General features: G+C 43.9%; 1 long non-coding RNA gene across 2 annotated transcripts in view; it reads left to right on the forward strand.

Moving 5' to 3' along the window:
* Window positions 1-19600, forward strand: part of LOC135050867 (uncharacterized) — a 129021-nt gene extending 109421 nt beyond the window's left edge. Inside the window, exons 3-4 of one of the 2 annotated variants that reach the window (XR_010241885.1) lie at window positions 14365-14574; window positions 19334-19600. This is a non-coding gene — a long non-coding RNA (uncharacterized LOC135050867). Of the gene's footprint in view, window positions 1-14364; window positions 14632-19333 lie in introns of those variants that run through there. The other variant, XR_010241884.1, reaches the window with a different exon arrangement.
* The last annotated feature ends 1135 nt before the right edge of the window (window positions 19601-20735 follow it).

The following is a 20735-nucleotide window of genomic DNA, read 5'->3' on the forward strand; positions in this document are numbered from 1 at the left end:
ACACTTTCTCTGTCTCAATTCCTTTTGCAGATCTGGATATATTGGATTGTATGGTTCTGAAGAAACTGTATACCACTTGCCATCTCTTTTCTTCAGTACCACATTAGGTTCTCGTGAGTGTAAGGGTGCTGCAGTTGTAGTCAGAGTTGGTGCTGTGTTAGGTACAAATTATGGTGGTACCTGAATCAATGGTGTCACTTGTGGTGGTGGTGGGTTTACTACTGGTGTTGGTACTGGTATCTGTATGTCCCATGCTATGTCTTCTAAAAATGTTTGTTCTTTTTTGGGCAGATATTCTGCAGCTACTTTCTTCCACATTTCTACTTGATGTTTCTTTTCTATCCAAACATTCTGTTCCCTTAAAAAATATTTCCCATCTCTTGAAATCTAGAGTTCCCTGAGGGGAAAATCCTGCCCTTTTGAATACTGTTTGTATTCCCTTAATGGCTTCAGGACCTTCCTTTTGTCTGACTATCTCAATGGGAGTCTTGGGCGCTAGGTCCGCCATACCCTTGCTCCCCTGTGCCCCCATATGGGTTACTGGTCACAGTTACCTTAGTGCCCCCGTATGAGTTCCTGGTCACAGATACTTTATGTATAGTCTGACCCTTTCAAGGTCCTTATATTCCCCTCTCTCTAGATTCAATTACCTTATATACTGCAACTTCTATTACCTCCTGTATTATTTTGTAAAGACAAAAATATTTGCCCTGCTTTTATTCATGGGCAAATTTAACATCAGTGATACCCAAATAATGCCTTGTAATTTCTTTAGATAATTGTGGTATGATGAGTGTGTTCTCTGACTAATATGGTCAGTGCGTGTTGTGCCTTTATGTGATTCTCTAATGTACACCCCTGGAGTTGTTCCTGGAAGCAGGATCCCCCGTAAGTGTGGGTATGGGATCTCCCTCTGTTTGGAATACTACAACTCCTGTACAATACACACAACTAAGATCACTAGACCCTTATTCCACCATTCAGTATTTTCCTAACACCTTGTACCCCCTGCCTAAGTTATCAAAGACAGTATAATATGACTAACAGCGCTTAGAGACACACTAAAGTGATTATCCCAATTTCTGTACCCTCCATCTAGAATCATAGAAAGAATGGGGAAATTGGAAACACTTTGCACCAGCTAACAATTCCTTTTGTCATATCTATGAAAAGATCCTGACTAATATCCGTCAATAAGTTATGAATCTACTACTGGATATTCAGAGACAAAATTAGTTGACCAGTAGAAGAGAAAAGAATGTCTCTTTGTTGGTGCACGTAGAATAATTAAAAATTAACTTTTAATAAATACATTAAAAAATGTCTGATAACGAAATAAAAATAATATAACAATAATATATTTATCATACATACTTTTCAGTGAATAAAGTGGTTAATAAAGTGAAATTTAAAAAAAAAATCAAGGCTCGCTACCTGTATCATGTATTTATTCATCAAATAGTTTGAATATATTACTATAGATCAGAGTCCAAATATCAATCTCTGATTGAACCGTTATGTGTGGGGAAAGAGGGTATTAACAACCATCACCTAAGTGTTCCATAATTACACCAAGAATAATTATTCAATGTTCCACATATACTGTGTCAATATATATTGTAGTCTGCCTGGTGATTATTTACCTCCATTATACTGAGCTCATACATACATACATATAGGTTGTTCATACTATATAGATCACATTCATGTTATCTCTAAGTGAGAGCCTGCTACCTATGACAGATATATCTTTATAGACTTCTTAAACTACCAGCTATTCAATAGTGTTTACAGTTGTCACAAATTAATATAAGTGTAATTATTCCATCTGTTCAGTAATAGCTGAAGTTGTTACAGATTGATACAAATATGACTATTTATCAGAATCACTGAATACTCCCTCCAGTTACATTTTCATAAGTTCACTAAGTTACTTATGAATTTTAATGAATTCCCATAACTTCAGTATATAATACCCCAGTAGATCTCATAATATGTCTGATGGTTTTATTATAAGGTATTTGACAGCTTCCGTCATTAATATAGTGAGAAAACCTTTCAATAGTGCATCCTTATAAGTTCTCTACTGAATTCACTCATATAAGTCATTCATGTTCAAAGAGTCTGTGCGTCTACTATTTCTGATACTCTGAACTTCAGGGTATCCTCTTAAAAAAATAATGTTTCCTATATATGTATGTATATCTGATGCAACAGGTATATAGAGCTGGACCATAGGACACATACTATGTATCTATACAGAAATAAAACTTACTGGATAGTATGTGATCACCTTACACCAATCTTATCCTACAACTTGTGACAGATATTTTCTACTGAGATGTGTTCCTACAATGACCACTGTTTCCCCCATCACCCTGTTTTTCACCCAAATACAACCAACAGACCTATCTGCAATTCCTACAATTTTTGATGCTGCAAAGACTGAACATTTAAGCAAAAAACAAATGCAGTTTTAACATAAGTCTGGCAATCTAGACATATAACACAAATGTCATACAAGACACCCTCCAGCCTTAGGAGCCCCGTAGGGTCACCTAGAGGAAACGTGAAGGACCCTGACCTGGAATCGCGGGTACGTATCCGGACACCTTACATAAGAATGTCCACGTATCACTTCTTTCTCATGAGAGCCAAGGTCTATATGCAGAAAAGATCTTTGGACCCAGGGGCACCTATTCCCAAGAAGACAGGACAAGCCTTTAGGTTGCATTCAGGAAGGGGTAGTCTTTGGTCCTCTGATCAATTTCGCCAGCCTTTTATATACATCTCATGTACCACTCATACAACACACTCATATCATGCAGTCATACACTGATAACGAGACAACTTATACTTTAAAGACAGAAGGTTACTGGATTCTTGGATCCCGCTAACCCGTCCCCACTGAGCCCCACCATACCTCAGGAAGAGCTGAAAGAGAGTAAGAAGGTGCCAAAGCACTTGTCTTTGCTTACCCCACTGTACAGATTTATTTCAGCTGGTTCCTGGGCATCAGCGGTTGGTCTGGTCAGTGACGGCAGGAATGTAGGGGAATCCCGGACGAGCCCCCAGGAAATGTTAGGGTAATAGGCTTACACCATAACTATCAACGCCTTAGTAGCCCTTCTGTCTTGGAGATTCATGGTTCTGGATACAGCCGGTCGGAGAGCAAGAAGTCACACTAGACACAATGCCAGTATAACACTGCTCTGTCCTGTGACAGAGAGAGCCTTTATTTATACCAAAAGAGAACTGGGCTTTTTCATGCCCTCCAATCACAGTGAAGTATAAAGTTAGCTAATCATATATATATTACAAGTTTCAGTGACATAGAAGGTAATATTCAGAAGACAGTCCCAAAGTATTCCTGGAGTCTGTCTTGTCAAAGAATGAGCGATTGCTGAAGATCTCTATTTCTGTTATTCTCTGTCTCTTGGCTTCACATTCTTATCTTGTAAAGTATTTTAAGGAAACCACCTGTTGTCTCACACATACAATACAAGCAACGATGACCTTATAATATATGTAAAGGGACATATATACAGTCTTTAGAATATAGTGAAACAATAATACAGCAAAAGCATTTTAATCAATATTACTCTCACAGGTGGTAGGTATATAATAATAAATAATACAATTCTGGTCGGACGGACTGCCTGCCGTGTGCCGACACAGAGGTAGCCACAGCCGTGAACTACCGCACTGTACACTGGTTGATAAAGAGATAGTAGTATACTCGTAACAATTAGGATGACACTATGACGGTATAAAGAATGAAAAAAAAACCACGGTTAGGTGGTAGGTATATAATAATAAATAATACAATTCAGGTCGGACGGACTGCCTGCCGTGTGCCGACACAGAGGTAGCCACAGCCGTGAACTACCGCACTGTACACTGGTTGATAAAGAGATAGTAGTATACTCGTAACAATTAGGATGACACTATGACGGTATAAAGAATGAAAAAAAAACCACGGTTAGGTGGTAGGTATATAATAATAAATAATACAATTCTGGTCGGACGGACTGCCTGCCGTGTGCCGACACAGAGGTAGCCACAGCCGTGAACTACCGCACTGTACTGTGTCTGCTGCTAATATAGACTGGTTGATATTTAAAGAGATATTAGTAGTATACAACAATACTATACTGGTGGTCAGGCACTGGTCACCACTCCTGCAGCAAAAGTGTGCACTGTTAATTAATATAATTGTACTCCTGGCTCCTGCTAACAACCTGCAGTGCTCCCCAGTCTCCCCCACAATTAATTATAAGCTTTTAATTTATACATTGATGACTGTGCAGCACACTGGGCTGAGCTGAGTGCACACAGACTGAGTCACACTGTGTGACTGACTGTGCTGTGTATCATTTTTTTTTTCAGGCAGAGAACGGATATAGCAGAGAGAAGTGAACGGATATATTATATTAAATAAAAGTTAACTAGCAACTGCACTGGTCACTGACTGTGGTAAACTAACTCTGTCTGCGACTCTGCACAATCTCTCTCTATCTAATCTATCTATCTCTATTCTAATGGAGAGGACGCCAGACACGTCCTCTCCCTATCAATCTCAATGCACGAGTGAAAATGGCGGCGACGCGCGGCTCCTTATATAGAATCCGAGTCTCGCGATAGAATCCGAGCCTCGCGAGAATCCGACAGCGTCATGATGACGTTCGGGCGCGCTCGGGTTAACCGAGCAAGGCGGGAAGATCCGAGTCGCTTGGACCCGTGGAAAAAAAAGTGAAGTTCGTGCGGGTTCGGATTCAAAGAAACCGAACCCGCTCATCTCTAGTTATAACTGTCATGTTACAGGCTGTGTTTGAAAATGGCAGTTAGTAGCTTATTGGTTAGTGCTTTATCTCTCTTCATACTTTGCTAAATCTCCCCCTGTATTACTGGAAAAAAAACTTTTTGAAAATGGTTTGTTCTGCTTCAAAATTCCATTCACTTGACATTTCAGCTTCGCTTATTCAGAAATCAGTGAAGCTAATACCTGTTAACTAGCTTCCATGTGAAATTTAATTTGTGTGTACTCTGAAAGAGTGTTTAGTGCAGCCGATAACCTTGTCAGCGATCGGAGTAGGAGGTTACTTCCACTAAATGTGGAGAAGATGATGTTCAGCAAAATGAATTATAAATTTCTCCGGGAAGACCTTTACAAGCAATTGCCTCCAGAAAGTACACAGGGACCTGTGATGGTGGATTCCAGTGGGGACGAATTAATACTCTGTGAGGAGGAGGATGTACACAGTGAAAGGGGTGAGGAATCGGAGGATGAGGTCGATATCTTGCCTCTATAGAGCCAGTTTGTGAAAGGAGAGATTGATTGCTTCTTTTTTGGTGGGGGCCCAAACAAACCAGTTATTTCAGCCACAGTCGTGTGGCAGACCCTGTTGCTGAAATGATTGGTTTGTTAAAGAGTGCATGTCCTGTTTATACATTATAAGGGTGGGTGAGAGGGACCAAGGACAATTCCATCTTGCACCTCTTTTTCTTCTTTGCATGATGTGCAGTTTGGGGACTAGTTTTTTGAAGTGCCATCCTGTCTGTAACTGCAGTGCCACTCCTAGATGGGCCAGGTGTTTGTGTCGCACACTTGTGTCGCTTAGCTTGGCCATCCAGCTACCTCATTGCACCTCTTTTTCTTCTTTGCATCATGTGCTGTTTGGGGACTAGTTTTTTCTTTTTAACGTAACAATTTTATTAATGTATCACTTCACAGGTCAATAACAGCAGTTTTAGCAGTGAATAGAAATAGGTACATGCGAGGGGCATGGCCTAGCTGCTGAGGAGACTAGATGTGACTGAGGGGAGTTCCTGCAGCTTAGGGCTTTAGGGTTAAATATTCCCACTTTTTGCTAACTCCAGCAGATGCCTTACACATCACTGTCCCCCCTGAGGTGTCCGGGTGTGCGCCGCGGAGTCGGGGAGCAACCTGGGAGCTCCTGTAGACTGCGGACTACCCGTGCTCCATGGATCGGGGCCTCGATTTCCGCTTCCGCCCGCCGCATCCGCCTGCTGCTGACATCCGGGGCTACGGACCCGTCGAGCGGCCGCCCGCTATCCCCGCTGGAGTCTCTGCCACTGCTGACTGCCTCGTGGGAGCCCTCCCTACCTTCCCAGCCCGCTCTGCAGCCCGCTCTGTGGCTCAGCCTCCCTGCCGGAGTGGCCGTGCGGTGGCCATATTGGAGGAGGCATCGGCGAGTCCTTTCCTTTCCCCGCACCTGCCATCTGCTGCCTCGGACCCTGGACTACTCCTAGCCTCGTGAGTGACCCCCAGAGCTGGCTGCTGATCACCGCGAGGTCCGGGGACTGTGTGATTGACCCCCGCGGGTTGTGGCCTGGTCAGTGACCTTTGCATTTACAGCCCGAAGCTGCGGATATCCGTGTGGGCTCTCCTATCGATCTCCTGCACCTGTTGAGGCCCTATTACCTGCACCTGTCGACCTCCTACACCTGTTGAGGCCCCATTATTCCACCCGTCACCGAGGGAGGGACCACGGCGCTGCTCTTGGTGCTGCCAGTGGAGGAGTTAATTTCCAGCTGGGCCATTGCGGCCACTTGCCTCTCCCTCTCCCAGTTTGTTTCCAACCTGGCGGTGACTGTCTAATGCTCTGGATCCCCTGACTTGATTTCCCCAGGCGTCTGAACCAAGGTGAGCGCTCGTTACCTCCTATGCACCCCTAGCCCCCTAGTCCCGTTACTGCGCCCACTCTGAGGGGATCTACACGTGCTCCTTGGCTGGTCTAGGAACGGTGGAGATTTGATGGTTACTTGTGGGCTGCATTTTTGGCGCATGGGACACCACATCCTCCTGCACCCCCTACCGCGGTGTTCTCCATGCATTTTCTAAGCTTAGACGCATGGTGAGCCACATGGGGCTCATGGCACCTTAACCACAGCGACCATTTCGTGACAGGGGATTCTGTCGCTTATATTGCATTATACTACTATATTGACTCGGGACTCTGTGCCAATAATGTCTCAGAAGAATCATAATAACTCTCAGACGCCTAAACCTAGTATCTTGCCCTTGGGAGAGAGCCGGTTCCTCGGCTCGGAACTCACCCTCCGCTGATCAATCATCTGATTTTATTGATACCACAGCCTCCGCTGCCCCACTCTCTACCCAAGATATTGTGGCCATTGTTACGAAAATGATTAAATCTGAGATGATGGCGGTCTTAACTGAATTTAGAACCGAACTGGCTGACCTGGGCTCACGTACTGACTCCTTGGAACGCAAAGTCGATGAAGTTTGCCACTTTCAAACTGTAGTTGAACAGGAACTCTCGTACATTCGAGCTGATATGGAAGCGTACAGAGACCACATAGAGGATACTGACAATTGCAATCGCCGAAACAATATTCGTGTTCGTAACATCCCTGAGAGTGTGTCCACTGAGTCTCTCCCAGAGTACCTGGAGAACCTTTTTCTACAGCTGGTCCCGAATGTCCCTGAGGCCCTCCTTCATCTGGACCATGCCCATAGGGCCCTCCGACCTAAACCGCCTCCGAACCAACCACCACGTGACGTTATTATACGTTTTCACTACTACACTACCAAGGAGCGGATCATGATGGCGGCTAGAGGGACCCCATTGGTTTCATATGCCGGCTCCCAGCTACAGCTCTTCCAGGATCTTGCTCCCTCTACCCTTAAAAAGTGCAGAGACCTCATCGATGTAACCAAGGTGCTCCGCGTCCATTCCATCAAGTACAAGTGGGGCTTCCCCTTCCAATTGCAAGTCACTCAGAATGGAACTGTTTGCTATCAAAACCCCGACGCAGGGATTTGATTTACTTAAGACTCTTGGTATTTTTGCAGATCTACCCGAAGCGATCCGGAACCAGCTGTCACCTTCTACCTCGGGCCCCAGGGCACCAGCTCCAGAATGGTCTTTCACTTGAACATTCTCTGGTATTTCGTGACATAGCTTTCATTAATGTGATTTCTACTGTTTTGGGTTTCCACACATTATTGTTTGTTTTGTTTTAACATTTGTCCCCCATGTTTTTTTTTAAATTTTTTATATGGCCTGGTGAGTGTGATTTTCCGGGCGGACCTCCTCACTCAGCGACACACTGTGGCCACTTATTTGGCTGTGCTGTGCCGACCGATTGTAGACGTTGTTCGGGCCTTTTCGTAATGTCTCTGTTTCTTGCCTCTTACATGTTGACCATTCTGTCACACGGCCCTAGAAGGCTGTCACTCGACCAGGTCCAGCTTGTTAACTTTTGTCCCCCATATTTTATATATGGCCTGGTGGTTGTGATTCATCGGGCGGACCTCCTCACTCGGCGACATGCTGTGGTCATTTATTTGGCTGCACTGTGCTGGCCGATTGTGGACGATTGCTCGGACCTTTGGTACTGTTTCTGTTTCTCGCCTCTACTCCACCAGGTCCGGCTTGTTATGGTTATCTTTCTCTTAATATGTGACTGGGGGTTCCCCGCTACTGGGCTGACTCCGTCTAGGCTGTTTAGCTGGTTCATTGCATAATTTTTGGCGGGTTAATTCTCCATTTTTTTGTTTTCTTTACATTGTTTAGGTAGTTTTCACCTTTACTCAGTTCCTGATATTATTGACTATTATGTTCCATTGATCCCTTCTGCCTAGGTTACTCAACATCCCCACATTTCCCTTAATGCTCCAAATTAGTCATCCTTTTTTATTCACCTGTCACGTGGTCACTCCCTTTGTATCTTCCTTTGTATGTTTCTCCTCTTTCTCTTAGCTCTTTTGCTACAAGCCCAAGCCCCCCACCAAAGGGTGCGCCCGGACAGCGCTTACCCTTTCCTTGTTGGACCCGGCCCTTATATAGGTAAGGGTCTCTCCCTTCTGTATTTCTATGCAGATTCTTTCCCGTTTTCTCCTTCTCCTTCCTTCTCTTCTCACCACTTCTGTTTCCATAGCCGGTCTGGTCCCTTCCTGCCCATCACTTTGCATTATGCACGCTCTTTCCCACCATGACTTTGAACGTTGTGTTGGTTAATGCTAATGGCCTCAACTCTCCTACCAAACGCGCCATGGCCATTCAATTATTTAATAGACGGAAATGCGATATTGTCTTACTCCAGGAGACCCATTTTAAATCCCCCCACCCCTCTATGTCCTGTAAACAATTTCCACATGTTTATTACTCAACTATGCCTGCCAAGCGTAGAGGTACGGCTATCATGTTACGCCGTGGTCTTCCCATAGTGGTACATGATACCATTTCGGACGCCCAAGGCCGCTATGTTATTCTATCATGTTCCTATGGTCAGGTTCCTCTCATTCTAGCTTCCATATATGCACCCAATGCGCAGCAGGGTTCCCTTTTCATTGCCTTTTTCGGTGACCTATCTCGGCTCCCTACTGGTATGACTATTATTGGGGGTGACTGTAATGTTACTATGGACCCTCTTATGGACAGATCCCATCCTGGCGCTGCTCCTCATACCCCTACTAAATTGGCTAAACTGCTACAATCTCAGTTATCACTTTATAATTTGTATGATGGCTGGAGAACTTTGTATCCCTCAGCAAAAGGATTTACACATTACTCCTCCCCTTATGATCTCTGTACTCGGATTGACTATGTCTTTGTTGATCGTGCCACGACTCAGAGGCTCCTCGGTGCTCAGACGCTACCCATCTCCTGGTCAGATCATTCCGCTGTGCTATTTGAGCTGTCCACTCCTTCCTCACCCCCCCCCCCTTCCCTGCTTGCTCTTGGCGCTTGAATGAATCACTTCTCCTCAAGAAATGCACTATTGTTGATATCACTACTGCGTTGACAAATTTTTATACTGACAATGCATCTCCAGATATCGCTCCCTCAGTGTTGTGGGAGGCACATAAGGCCACCATTCGTGGCCATCTCATAAGTCTTTCCTCTGCCCAAAAGAAAAGTGAGACACAGCGTATCAGACACTTTGAAACGGAACTCGCTGCACTGACTCATTTGCACCAGCGCCGCCCCAAGAAAAAAACATATTTCAAGCTGTTGGCAGTTAAGGGCCAACTGACTCAAATTCTCACACTAAGGCAGTCAAAGCGCTCTTGTGGGAGCATCAGAGGTTCTATGAGAAGTCTGATAGAGCTGACACCTTGCTGGCCCGGAAGTTGCAAGCGAAACCTACTCAAAACCGCATTGTCACCCTACGATGCGCTGACGGTTCCACTACGTTTCATCCGACGGTAATGGCTTCTCAATTTCGAGACTATTATTCGCTCTTATATAACCTTCCGCCTACCGCTGATTCTGACTCTCATCTGGCCCCCGGACTGCAACAATATTTATCCTCTTGTTGTCTTCCCAAACTTTCTGAGCTGGATTTGATGAGACTTAATGCCCCCATTTCTGTAGAAGAAATCTTGGCGGCCATTAAACAACTTCGCCGCTCAGCGGCCCCTGGTCCTGATGGTTTTACCGCCTTATATTATAAAAAATTCACTGTCCCCCTGCTTCCTGTGCTTACATCTTTATTTAACTCAGTACTGGACGGAGGTTCATTTGACGAGGCCACCACCAGGGCCAACATTATTATTATTCCTAAGCCAGATAGAGATCCCCTAGAGATGAAGAACTATAGACCTAGCTCTCTTTTGAATGTTGACCTAAAGCTCTTTGCTAAAATCCTGGCGAACAGGCTTGCTTCCCTCCTGCCCTCCCTCATACACCCCGACCAAGTTGGATTTATCCCAAATAGGCTGCTGACAACACTAGGCGCCTCATTGACCTTATCCACCTTGCACAAGACAAGTCCCTTTCAACCCTGGTGATGGCCCTTGACGCGGAAAAGGCCTTCGATCGGGTGGCTTGGCCATTTATACGGCAAACACTTCTCAATATGGGCTTGCATGGGGCCTTTTATAAAGGCGTCACCTCGCTATATCATAATCCTTCAGCCTCCATCTTGGTCAATGGCCTATCTTCTGATCCTCTCCCTATTAGAAACGGCACTAGACAGGGTTGCCCCCTTTCGCCCCTGCTTTTCGCCCTAATTATGGAACCGCTCGCTGCTAGGATTAGACTGAATCGTAATATATCAGGTATAGTGGTAGGACATCAGAATCATAAAATCGCACTGTACGCTGATTATGTTATCCTCACTCTTACGGATCCTCATGTCTCCCTCCCTAACCTGTTGGGGGAGATCACGACCTACAGTCGTTTTTCAAACTATAATCTTAATTCAGATAAAACTTAAATCCTGGCCCTACATGTTGCGGACCCGGAACTCCGCCTTCTTCAATCTTCTTTCCCATGTACCTGGCAAACTGACAGACTCAAATACCTGGGCATATATTTGACTAAAACCTATTCTGATCTCTATGCTGCCAGAGTCTGGACGCACCTAGAGGCATCCACACTTCGGACGTACTCTTCTTACTACCTCTTATGGTGTGCGCCGAAATATCGCCCACCTGCTTCTTCTTTACTTCCCACTGTACGTTTTACCCTATCTATGTGGGACTTTTGTTCACGGCTTTACCAGTTATGGTCCCTTCATCCCCTCTTAACTCCCTTATGGAACAACCCTAGTTTTCCGCCGGGGGCAGATCATGTAGTATTTGACTCATAGACGGATAAAAATATACTGTTCCTTCTAGATATCGCTCCCCTTCACTCGTTCCCAATGTTTGCTGATCTGCAATCCCGCTTCTCCCTCCCACACTCAGATTTTTATCAATACTTACAGATACGCCACTTTTATAACTCTATCCCCGGTCCTCTCACAGTGAGGAGTAAGTCGGGTTTTGAATCCTTATGCCATAATTGCCAGTCCACTAAGGGTTTACTTCCGGCTATATATCAAATATTGCTTGCTCATAATCTACCCCAAAAAGAAGCCCACGAAATAGCTTGGGAAAGAGAGGTGGGTGAGACTCTGACTATCGAGGAGTGGTCTGATATCAAAATGGAAATTTCCAAGAGCTCCATTTCGGTTCGGATTAAAGAAAATTCTTACAAATCATACTATCGCTGGTACTTGGTACCTACGTGCCTCCATTCAATATATCCTTCCTGCTCGGACGGCTGTTGGAGACAATGTGGTCACCGTGGAACCCTGCTGCACATTTGGGGGAGTTGCCCACTGATTAAGGGGTACTGGACCAAGATTCATAAGCTAATCTTTGATATTCTTGGTCTGTCAATCCCGACATCTCCTTTCTATACTCTACTATCCCGTCCATTACCTCACACTCCTCGCCGACATCAGAAACTAGTTAAGCATATTCTAAACACGGCTAAGTGCCAAATTGCGGCTAAATGGAAGTCTGTACTGCCCCCTACTGTTCCTGCAACTATTAACGCTATTTGGCATACCTACAGACTAGAATCACTGCGGTACTTCACGACACTCCCGCTCATTTTATTGCAACCTGGACTCCCTGGACAACACATTGTGGAGCTGAACCACCGTTAGCCACCATATAAATTTTAGTTTTAATTGGGGTTATACACATGGCTGTGCCGGTTTACACTTGTGTTCATTCGGTATTGCCGTGTCGTCTGATACTGGCACTTGGGACCGGCCGGCTATACCCCCCCCCCTCTCCCCCCTTTTTTTCTCCCTATTTCTTTCCTTTCTCTTTCTGCTATCTTATGTTTCTATCTAGCTTTCCTTCACATCGATATCTCATTAAGTAGTATGCCTCAGCCTTCCATTGGCTTCACCGCCTATACGCTTCCTGTTATTGTTCACTAAGTTCGGGCATACCTGACTGATTCCTTTGTCCCTCTTTCTTTTTACTTAAATGCTAATACATTGTTATTGTTATGTTCCGAACAAGTACAGTAGGGTGTAGTATGGTATGCCGGCGGCCGGTCTCCCGGCGACCAGCATACCGGTGTCGGGAGCCCGACCGCCGGCATACCGACAGTGTGGCGAGCGCAAAGGAGCCCCTTGCGGGCACGGTGGCGCGAGTGCACCACTCTATTTATTCTCCCTCCAGGGGGGTCGTGGACCCCCACGAGGGAGAGTATCTGTCGGTATGCTGGGTGTCGGGATCCCGGCACCAGTATACTGTGCGCCGGGATCCCGACATTCGGCATACTGAAGACCACCTGTACAGTACGTGCTCTTTTTTTTGTCAAATGGATTTTCTGCATATCAATCTTGTTGTTAAACTCTAAAAATTTCTAAAAAAAAAAGAAAAAGAAAAAGGTACATGCAAGTAACCAAGTCAGTGAGTAGAAAAATCATCAGTACCAATTAACATCAGATCCACGATGTACAATCAGGTGTGGTAATAAACATTGTCAGTTATACATCGTAATACCACTGGTTACATATCAATGTAAATAGACTATAAGTAATAGTGTCATAGAGAGAAAAAAAAATTAAAAAAGAAACCTGCTAGTTTCCCTGCTTTGGGGTTATGAGGAAGCCGGGACCATACAACACCACCAGCATTCAATTTACTATCACTATGGGAGGGTCACCAAGTGCCAATCTAGTCTCATACCACATCGTCCCTTTTAGTGAATTTTTTATTCTAATTTGAAAATCAGTGGGGAGGGTGGCGATATAACTTTCCCAAGACTCGAAAAACTGTCCCACCAATTTGTCTTTCTGAATAGTAGTTTCTATCCAGTGCATTTGAAATAGGTGGTGTAATTTCCCTTTGAATAGAGGCAGGGTGGGAAGATCCTTAAGGATCCAGGACTGCAAAATCGCCTTTCGTGCCGCTGCACTAATCGCCAAGAGTAACCATTTGCATCCTTTTGCAACTTTCTGCCCCGTCTGGAGTATCCCGAAAATTGCCCATTCCGCTGTGAAGGGAATAAAATTAATCAACTCTTCCGTGGCATATCACCGTACTTGCAGCCAAAAACGGCGGATCATCGGGCATAGCCAAAAACAATGCAGGAGATCAGATTTGGGTGTATGGCATTTCAGACATCTATCCAAATCCGTCATACCTGCCATATATTGCTTGTACGGGGAGAAATAGGCCCTATGGATAATATTATAGAACAATTCCTGGTATTGTGCCAAAGGCAGTAATTTACAGGATTGAAGCAAGCTGTTTAAAAGTATTTCACATGTAAGCCTAGGGAAATCAGTTGTCCATTTTTGCATCCCAGATTGTGATACAGAATGATCAAATAAAATGGTAAATTTTCTATAATGTCTGGACATAGTTCGTTTCATGGCAGGAGGGGTCAGTAGCATAGTATCTAAATCGTTGGTAAAATCCGCCCCCGATAGAGTTGTAAGCATCGAGCTGGCATAATGTTGCATCTGAAAAAATGCTAACGGGAAATTAGAGACAAATGGATAAACCTCCCGCGCCTCCGCAAATGATAATGGCCTCCCTCCACCCTCATTAATTACGTGCCGTATATTTTTCAGGCCCCCTTTACTGAACAGCGTGAACGGAAAGACCGCCTCCCCATGTTGGAACTCCGGATTGCCCAGGAATGTCAGAAACAAGGATTTGTGCCCACCTAAATTCCTAGCACGTCTAAGAATATGCCATAGACGATATACCATCCACAGAAGAGGGTCATCTTTCAGGTCTTGGTCGAATTCCGCTTCCACCCCGTGAAGGAAAGATATCAGGTTTCTGGACCCTACAAATTGTGCCTCCAGCTGTGTATTAGTGTATATATCACTATTATGTAACCAGTCTCTTAAAAATCTCAATAAAGAAGCATGGTTATAAATCTGGACGTTTGGAAAACTAACTCCTCCGTTAGCTTCAGGTTGTTGTAATTTATGCATAGCTATATGCTGTCCTTTACCCTTCCATATGAATTGTCTGAACAATTTGGTTATGTATGACAAATCAGATCTACTGAGCAGTATAGGGAGGGATTGCATGATATACAACAGTTTGGGGAACGTGCACATTTTGATCAAATTGGCCCGTCCTAGGTACGATAGCATCAAGTTCTTCAAAGCATTCAGCTCTTTCGCTCTTGTTGTCAATTGCCGCCTTAACATTTAGCCTATATAAGTCTGATGGATATTTAGGGAGTTTGACGCCCAAATATGTGATGTATGTGGGAGCCCACTTGATAGGCAACCGACTTCCCCATCCCAGACTTCTTTTCCCCGATTTTAAATATAAACCCACAGATTTGGCAAGGTTAACTTGAAAGCCTGATATTTTACAAAAATCGTTCAACAATCCCAAAGCATCCCGTAAAGACTCCCTAGGGTTCCCTATATATAATAGGACATCATCTGCGAAGGCAGACAATTTTATCTCCATGTTTCCAATAGGAATACCCTGATAAATGGTTGAGTCTTGTAAAATTCGGAAGAGGGGATCTATGGACAAATTAAAAAGAAGAGGGGACAAGGGGCAGCCCTGCCTAGTGCCCCTTTGCATAGTTATCTGGGCTCCACGTTTGCCATTGACCAATAACGAGGTTTTCGGGGTAGTGTATAAATATTTAATGAGGCTCACAAACCTGTTGTTGAAGCCCCTGTGTTCCAACACATTAAATAAATGATGCCACGCCACAGTGTCGAAAGCTTTGTGTGTGTCGAGGCTTAAGAGGATATGTTCTGAAAGGGGTGAATTCCTAGACTCAATTGTGGCGCTATGGCCGTTCGGATGACTTTAACCGACTGGCGATCCCAAACAAAACCATATTGATGGTCCGTCAGTAAGTCAGGGAGAATTAGTTGTAACCTGTTGGCCATTATTTTCGTAAAAATCTTAAAATCAGAGTTTAAAAGAGTAATGGGCCTATATGAGTTGGCTGACAATAAATCCCTATCTGGTTTGGGGATTAGGGTTGTGAATGCTTGAGAAAATGAAGAGTAGTTTGGGTGTTCCCTGTAGAACAAAAAGAAAAAGGTACATGCAAGTAACCAAGTCAGTGAGTAGAAAAATCATCAGTACCAATTAACATCAGATCCACGATGTACAATCAGGTGTGGTAATAAACATTGTCAGTTATACATCGTAATACCACTGGTTACATATCAATGTAAATAGACTATAAGTAATAGTGTCATAGAGAGAAAAAAAAATTAAAAAAGAAACCTGCTAGTTTCCCTGCTTTGGGGTTATGAGGAAGCCGGGACCATACAACACCACCAGCATTCAAAAAACATATAGGATACCACTGAACCGGCGCTGTAGGGAGGTCAATTGTTTTCGTGTTCATGCAATCTCATTTCTTTGGCTCAATGTACCCAAAAGAAAGAACATAGAAGGAACATGGTGTGATACCTTCTAAAAACAAATTTAATATCACAAGTTCACATAAAATTAAAATATAAAAGGTCAGTGTGTTATGACCAGTAATCTCTTGTTCTATTTAAACAACAATAGATATCTAGGCATTCTTTGGTGGACTGTATCCTGAAAGGATAGGCAATGGGTAATTACCAAATGCAGGTTGAAAACTGGCACAAACAGTTTTACTGGCGTATGGACTTCAGGCTTTCCAGCTGCAGCAGGAGAGTTCCTCTGATGTCCGTCCGCCTTCCTTCTTTGGCATAGATCGTACCACGTCCTCCTCTCACGAGTAGATCCACCGGGGTACCCACGCGTTCCGACCCTGCCTGGGTCTTTTTCAAGGTCAGCTCCCTTTGAGAATGCCACTTTTGTCTCTAAATCCAGTTTAAAAGTCCCCTCCTATCTTCTGATTGGTCCCGGCACAGCTGGTCCCTATACATAATTATCGCTATAAGTCTATGACACTCGTGTGCCAGGAGCAACCTCCCATGACATCACCCTCTAAATCTCCAATCAGTGCTGGAATTATCATGCATGGTCTGATCACATGCTCGCAAGTCACACCCCCGTATTCAGTTTCCCCCAGTTACCGTTGTATATCACAGGGTAGTTCTCGTACTCCGGTCATATGACCGGCTTTGGGTCACGTGAGATTACGTCATTGCGTTGTGACGCGGGTCACGTGATGATGCACACGTCATCCCGTCGTCTTGTAGTCTGTCCGTGATTCCAACGGGAGTCGTTACCATAGTGATGACTTGTGAGTTCGGATAGCTTATCTTGCTGCTTTCACGTCTGTTACATGTCAGCTTCAATTATTGCCATGGTTACACTGATTGATCAGCCATGAAAAACACCCACAAAGTCCTTTGTTTTAATGGGCTAGTGTTAATAGACTAAGAGGATCACGTCTGCAGTATGTAAACATTCTATAAAAGCAAAAGGGTACATATTAGAATCAGATATAAAAACACGGTTAATCAGAACACTATAAAAACCATTTCACTTCGAAATCTATGTTCAATCCTCCTGGTTGGAGGGTGCCCATATCATATATCAGGCGCATTTCAGCCTTTGCTAGTTGAGATGGGAGATCCCTCCTTCTCCAGTGTCCCTGTATCCACTGCAATCCTGCAAATCGTTTAATGGCTGATGTGGAGCATCCATGCACCTTTCTGAAGTGATCAGAGAGAGCATGGGTTTCCAGACCCTTTTTAATATTCCTCAGGTGCTCTCCTAATCTTACTTTTAATGCTCTTGAGGTTCGCCCGATATATACAAGATTGCAATTACATTCCACTGCATAAACCACATTTCTTGTGGCGCACGTAATGAAGTCCTTTATCTCAAAAGTTTTTTCATTAATATTCATTGTGCTTGTTTTACTTTGATTCACCATTTTGATCTCTTTACATGCAATACATGACATGCACCTATAGAAACCCTTTGATTTAATTCTCCCCGGTTCTTTTGCCGGTGGGCATGCACTTCGTACAAGACTGTTACCTATATTGGGGGCTTTACGGTAGATGCAAACAGGTCTATTTGGCAAAACTGATCCTATTACTGGGTCCTTTTTCAAAACATCCCAGTGGCGTGTCATAATTTTTTCAATGGATCTATATTGGTACCCCGGTGGATCTACTCGTGAGAGGAGGACGTGGTACGATCTATGCCAAAGAAGGAAGGCGGACGGACATCAGAGGAACTCTCCTGCTGCAGCTGGAAAGCCTGAAGTCCATACGCCAGTAAAACTGTTTGTGCCAGTTTTCAACCTGCATTTGGTAATTACCCATTGCCTATCCTTTCAGGATACAGTCCACCAAAGAATGCCTAGATATCTATTGTTGTTTAAATAGAACAAGAGATTACTGGTCATAACACACTGACCTTTTATATTTTAATTTTATGTGAACTTGTGATATTAAATTTGTTTTTAGAAGGTATCACACCATGTTCCTTCTATGTTCTTTCTTTTGGGTACATTGAGCCAAAGAAATGAGATTGCATGAACACGAAAACAATTGACCTCCCTACAGCGCCGGTTCAGTGGTATCCTATATGTTTTTTGTTTGTCTATTCGTCATTGGAGTGTGGTGAAACTCCTTTTTAGTTTACCCGGATAGCAGCTGTGGTAGCGCACTTTTTTGCCCTTTTACTTCTGTATATCACCACCAGCATTCAATTTACTATCACTATGGGAGGGTCACCAAGTGCCAATCTAGTCTCATACCACATCGGCCCTTTTAGTGAATTTTTTATTCTAATTTGAAAATCAGTGGGGAGGGTGGCGATATAACTTTCCCAAGACTCGAAAAACTGTCCCACCAATTTGTCTTTCTGAATAGTAGTTTCTATCCAGTGCATTTGAAATAGGTGGTGTAATTTCCCTTTGAATAGAGGCAGGGTGGGAAGATCCTTAAGGATCCAGGACTGCAAAATCGCCTTTCGTGCCGCTGCACTAATCGCCAAGAGTAACCATTTGCATCCTTTTGCAACTTTCTGCCCCGTCTGGAGTATCCCGAAAATTGCCCATTCCGCTGTGAAGGGAATAAAATTAATCAACTCTTCCGTGGCATATCACCGTACTTGCAGCCAAAAACGGCGGATCATCGGGCATAGCCAAAAACAATGCAGGAGATCAGATTCGGGTGTATGGCATTTCAGACATCTATCCAAATCCGTCATACCTGCCATATATTGCTTGTACGGGGAGAAATAGGCCCTATGGATAATATTATAGAACAATTCCTGGTATTGTGCCAAAGGCAGTAATTTACAGGATTGAAGCAAGCTGTTTAAAAGTATTTCACATGTAAGCCTAGGGAAATCAGTTGTCCATTTTTGCATCCCAGATTGTGATACAGAATGATCAAATAAAATGGTAAATTTTCTATAATGTCTGGACATAGTTCGTTTCATGGCAGGAGGGGTCAGTAGCATAGTATCTAAATCGTTGGTAAAATCCGCCCCCGATAGAGTTGTAAGCACCGAGCTGGCATAATGTTGCATCTGAAAAAATGCTAACGGGAAATTAGAGACAAATGGATAAACCTCCCGCGCCTCCGCAAATGATAATGGCCTCCCTCCACCCTCATTAATTACGTGCCGTATATTTTTCAGGCCCCCTTTACTGAACAGCGTGAACGGAAAGACCGCCTCCCCATGTTGGAACTCCGGATTGCCCAGGAATGTCAGAAACAAGGATTTGTACCCACCTAAATTCCTAGCACGTCTAAGAATATGCCATAGACGATATACCATCCACAGAAGAGGGTCATCTTTCAGGTCTTGGTCGAATTCCGCTTCCACCCCGTGAAGGAAAGATATCAGGTTTCTGGACCCTACAAATTGTGCCTCCAGCTGTGTATTAGTGTATATATCACTATTATGTAACCAGTCTCTTAAAAATCTCAATAAAGAAGCATGGTTATAAATCTGGACGTTTGGAAAACTAACTCCTCCGTTAGCTTCAGGTTGTTGTAATTTATGCATAGCTATATGCTGTCCTTTACCCTTCCATATGAATTGTCTGAACAATTTGGTTATGTATGACAAATCAGATCTACTGAGCAGTATAGGGAGGGATTGCATGATATACAACAGTTTGGGGAACGTGCACATTTTGATCAAATTGGCCCGTCCTAGGTACGATAGCATCAAGTTCTTCAAAGCATTCAGCTCTTTCGCTATGTTGTCAATTGCCGCCTTAACATTTAGCCTATATAAGTCTGATGGATATTTAGGGAGTTTGACGCCCAAATATGTGATGTATGTGGGAGCCCACTTGATAGGCAACCGACTTCCCCATCCCAGACTTCTTTTCCCCGATTTTAAATATAAACCCACAGATTTGGCAAGGTTAACTTGAAAGCCTGATATTTTACAAAAATCGTTCAACAATCCCAAAGCATCCCGTAAAGACTCCCTAGGGTTCCCTATATATAATAGGACATCATCTGCGAAGGCAGACAATTTTATCTCCATGTTTCCAATAGGAATACCCTGATAAATGGTTGAGTCTTGTAAAATTCGGAAGAGGGGATCTATGGACAAATTAAAAAGAAGAGGGGACAAGGGGCAGCCCTGCCTAGTGCCCCTTTGCATAGTTATCTGGGCTCCACGTTTGCCATTGACCAATAACGAGGTTTTCGGGGTAGTGTATAAATATTTAATGAGGCTCACAAACCTGTTGTTGAAGCCCCTGTGTTCCAACACATTAAATAAATGATGCCACGCCACAGTGTCGAAAGCTTTGTGTGTGTCGAGGCTTAAGAGGATATGTTCTGAAAGGGGTGAATTCCTAGACTCAATTGTGGCGCTATGGCCGTTCGGATGACTTTAACCGACTGGCGATCCCAAACAAAACCATATTGATGGTCCGTCAGTAAGTCAGGGAGAATTAGTTGTAACCTGTTGGCCATTATTTTCGTAAAAATCTTAAAATCAGAGTTTAAAAGAGTAATGGGCCTATATGAGTTGGCTGACAATAAATCCCTATCTGGTTTGGGGATTAGGGTTGTGA

The sequence above is a fragment of the Pseudophryne corroboree genome, chromosome 2 (assembly GCF_028390025.1).
Source record: "Pseudophryne corroboree isolate aPseCor3 chromosome 2, aPseCor3.hap2, whole genome shotgun sequence".
NCBI lineage: Eukaryota > Metazoa > Chordata > Amphibia > Anura > Myobatrachidae > Pseudophryne > Pseudophryne corroboree.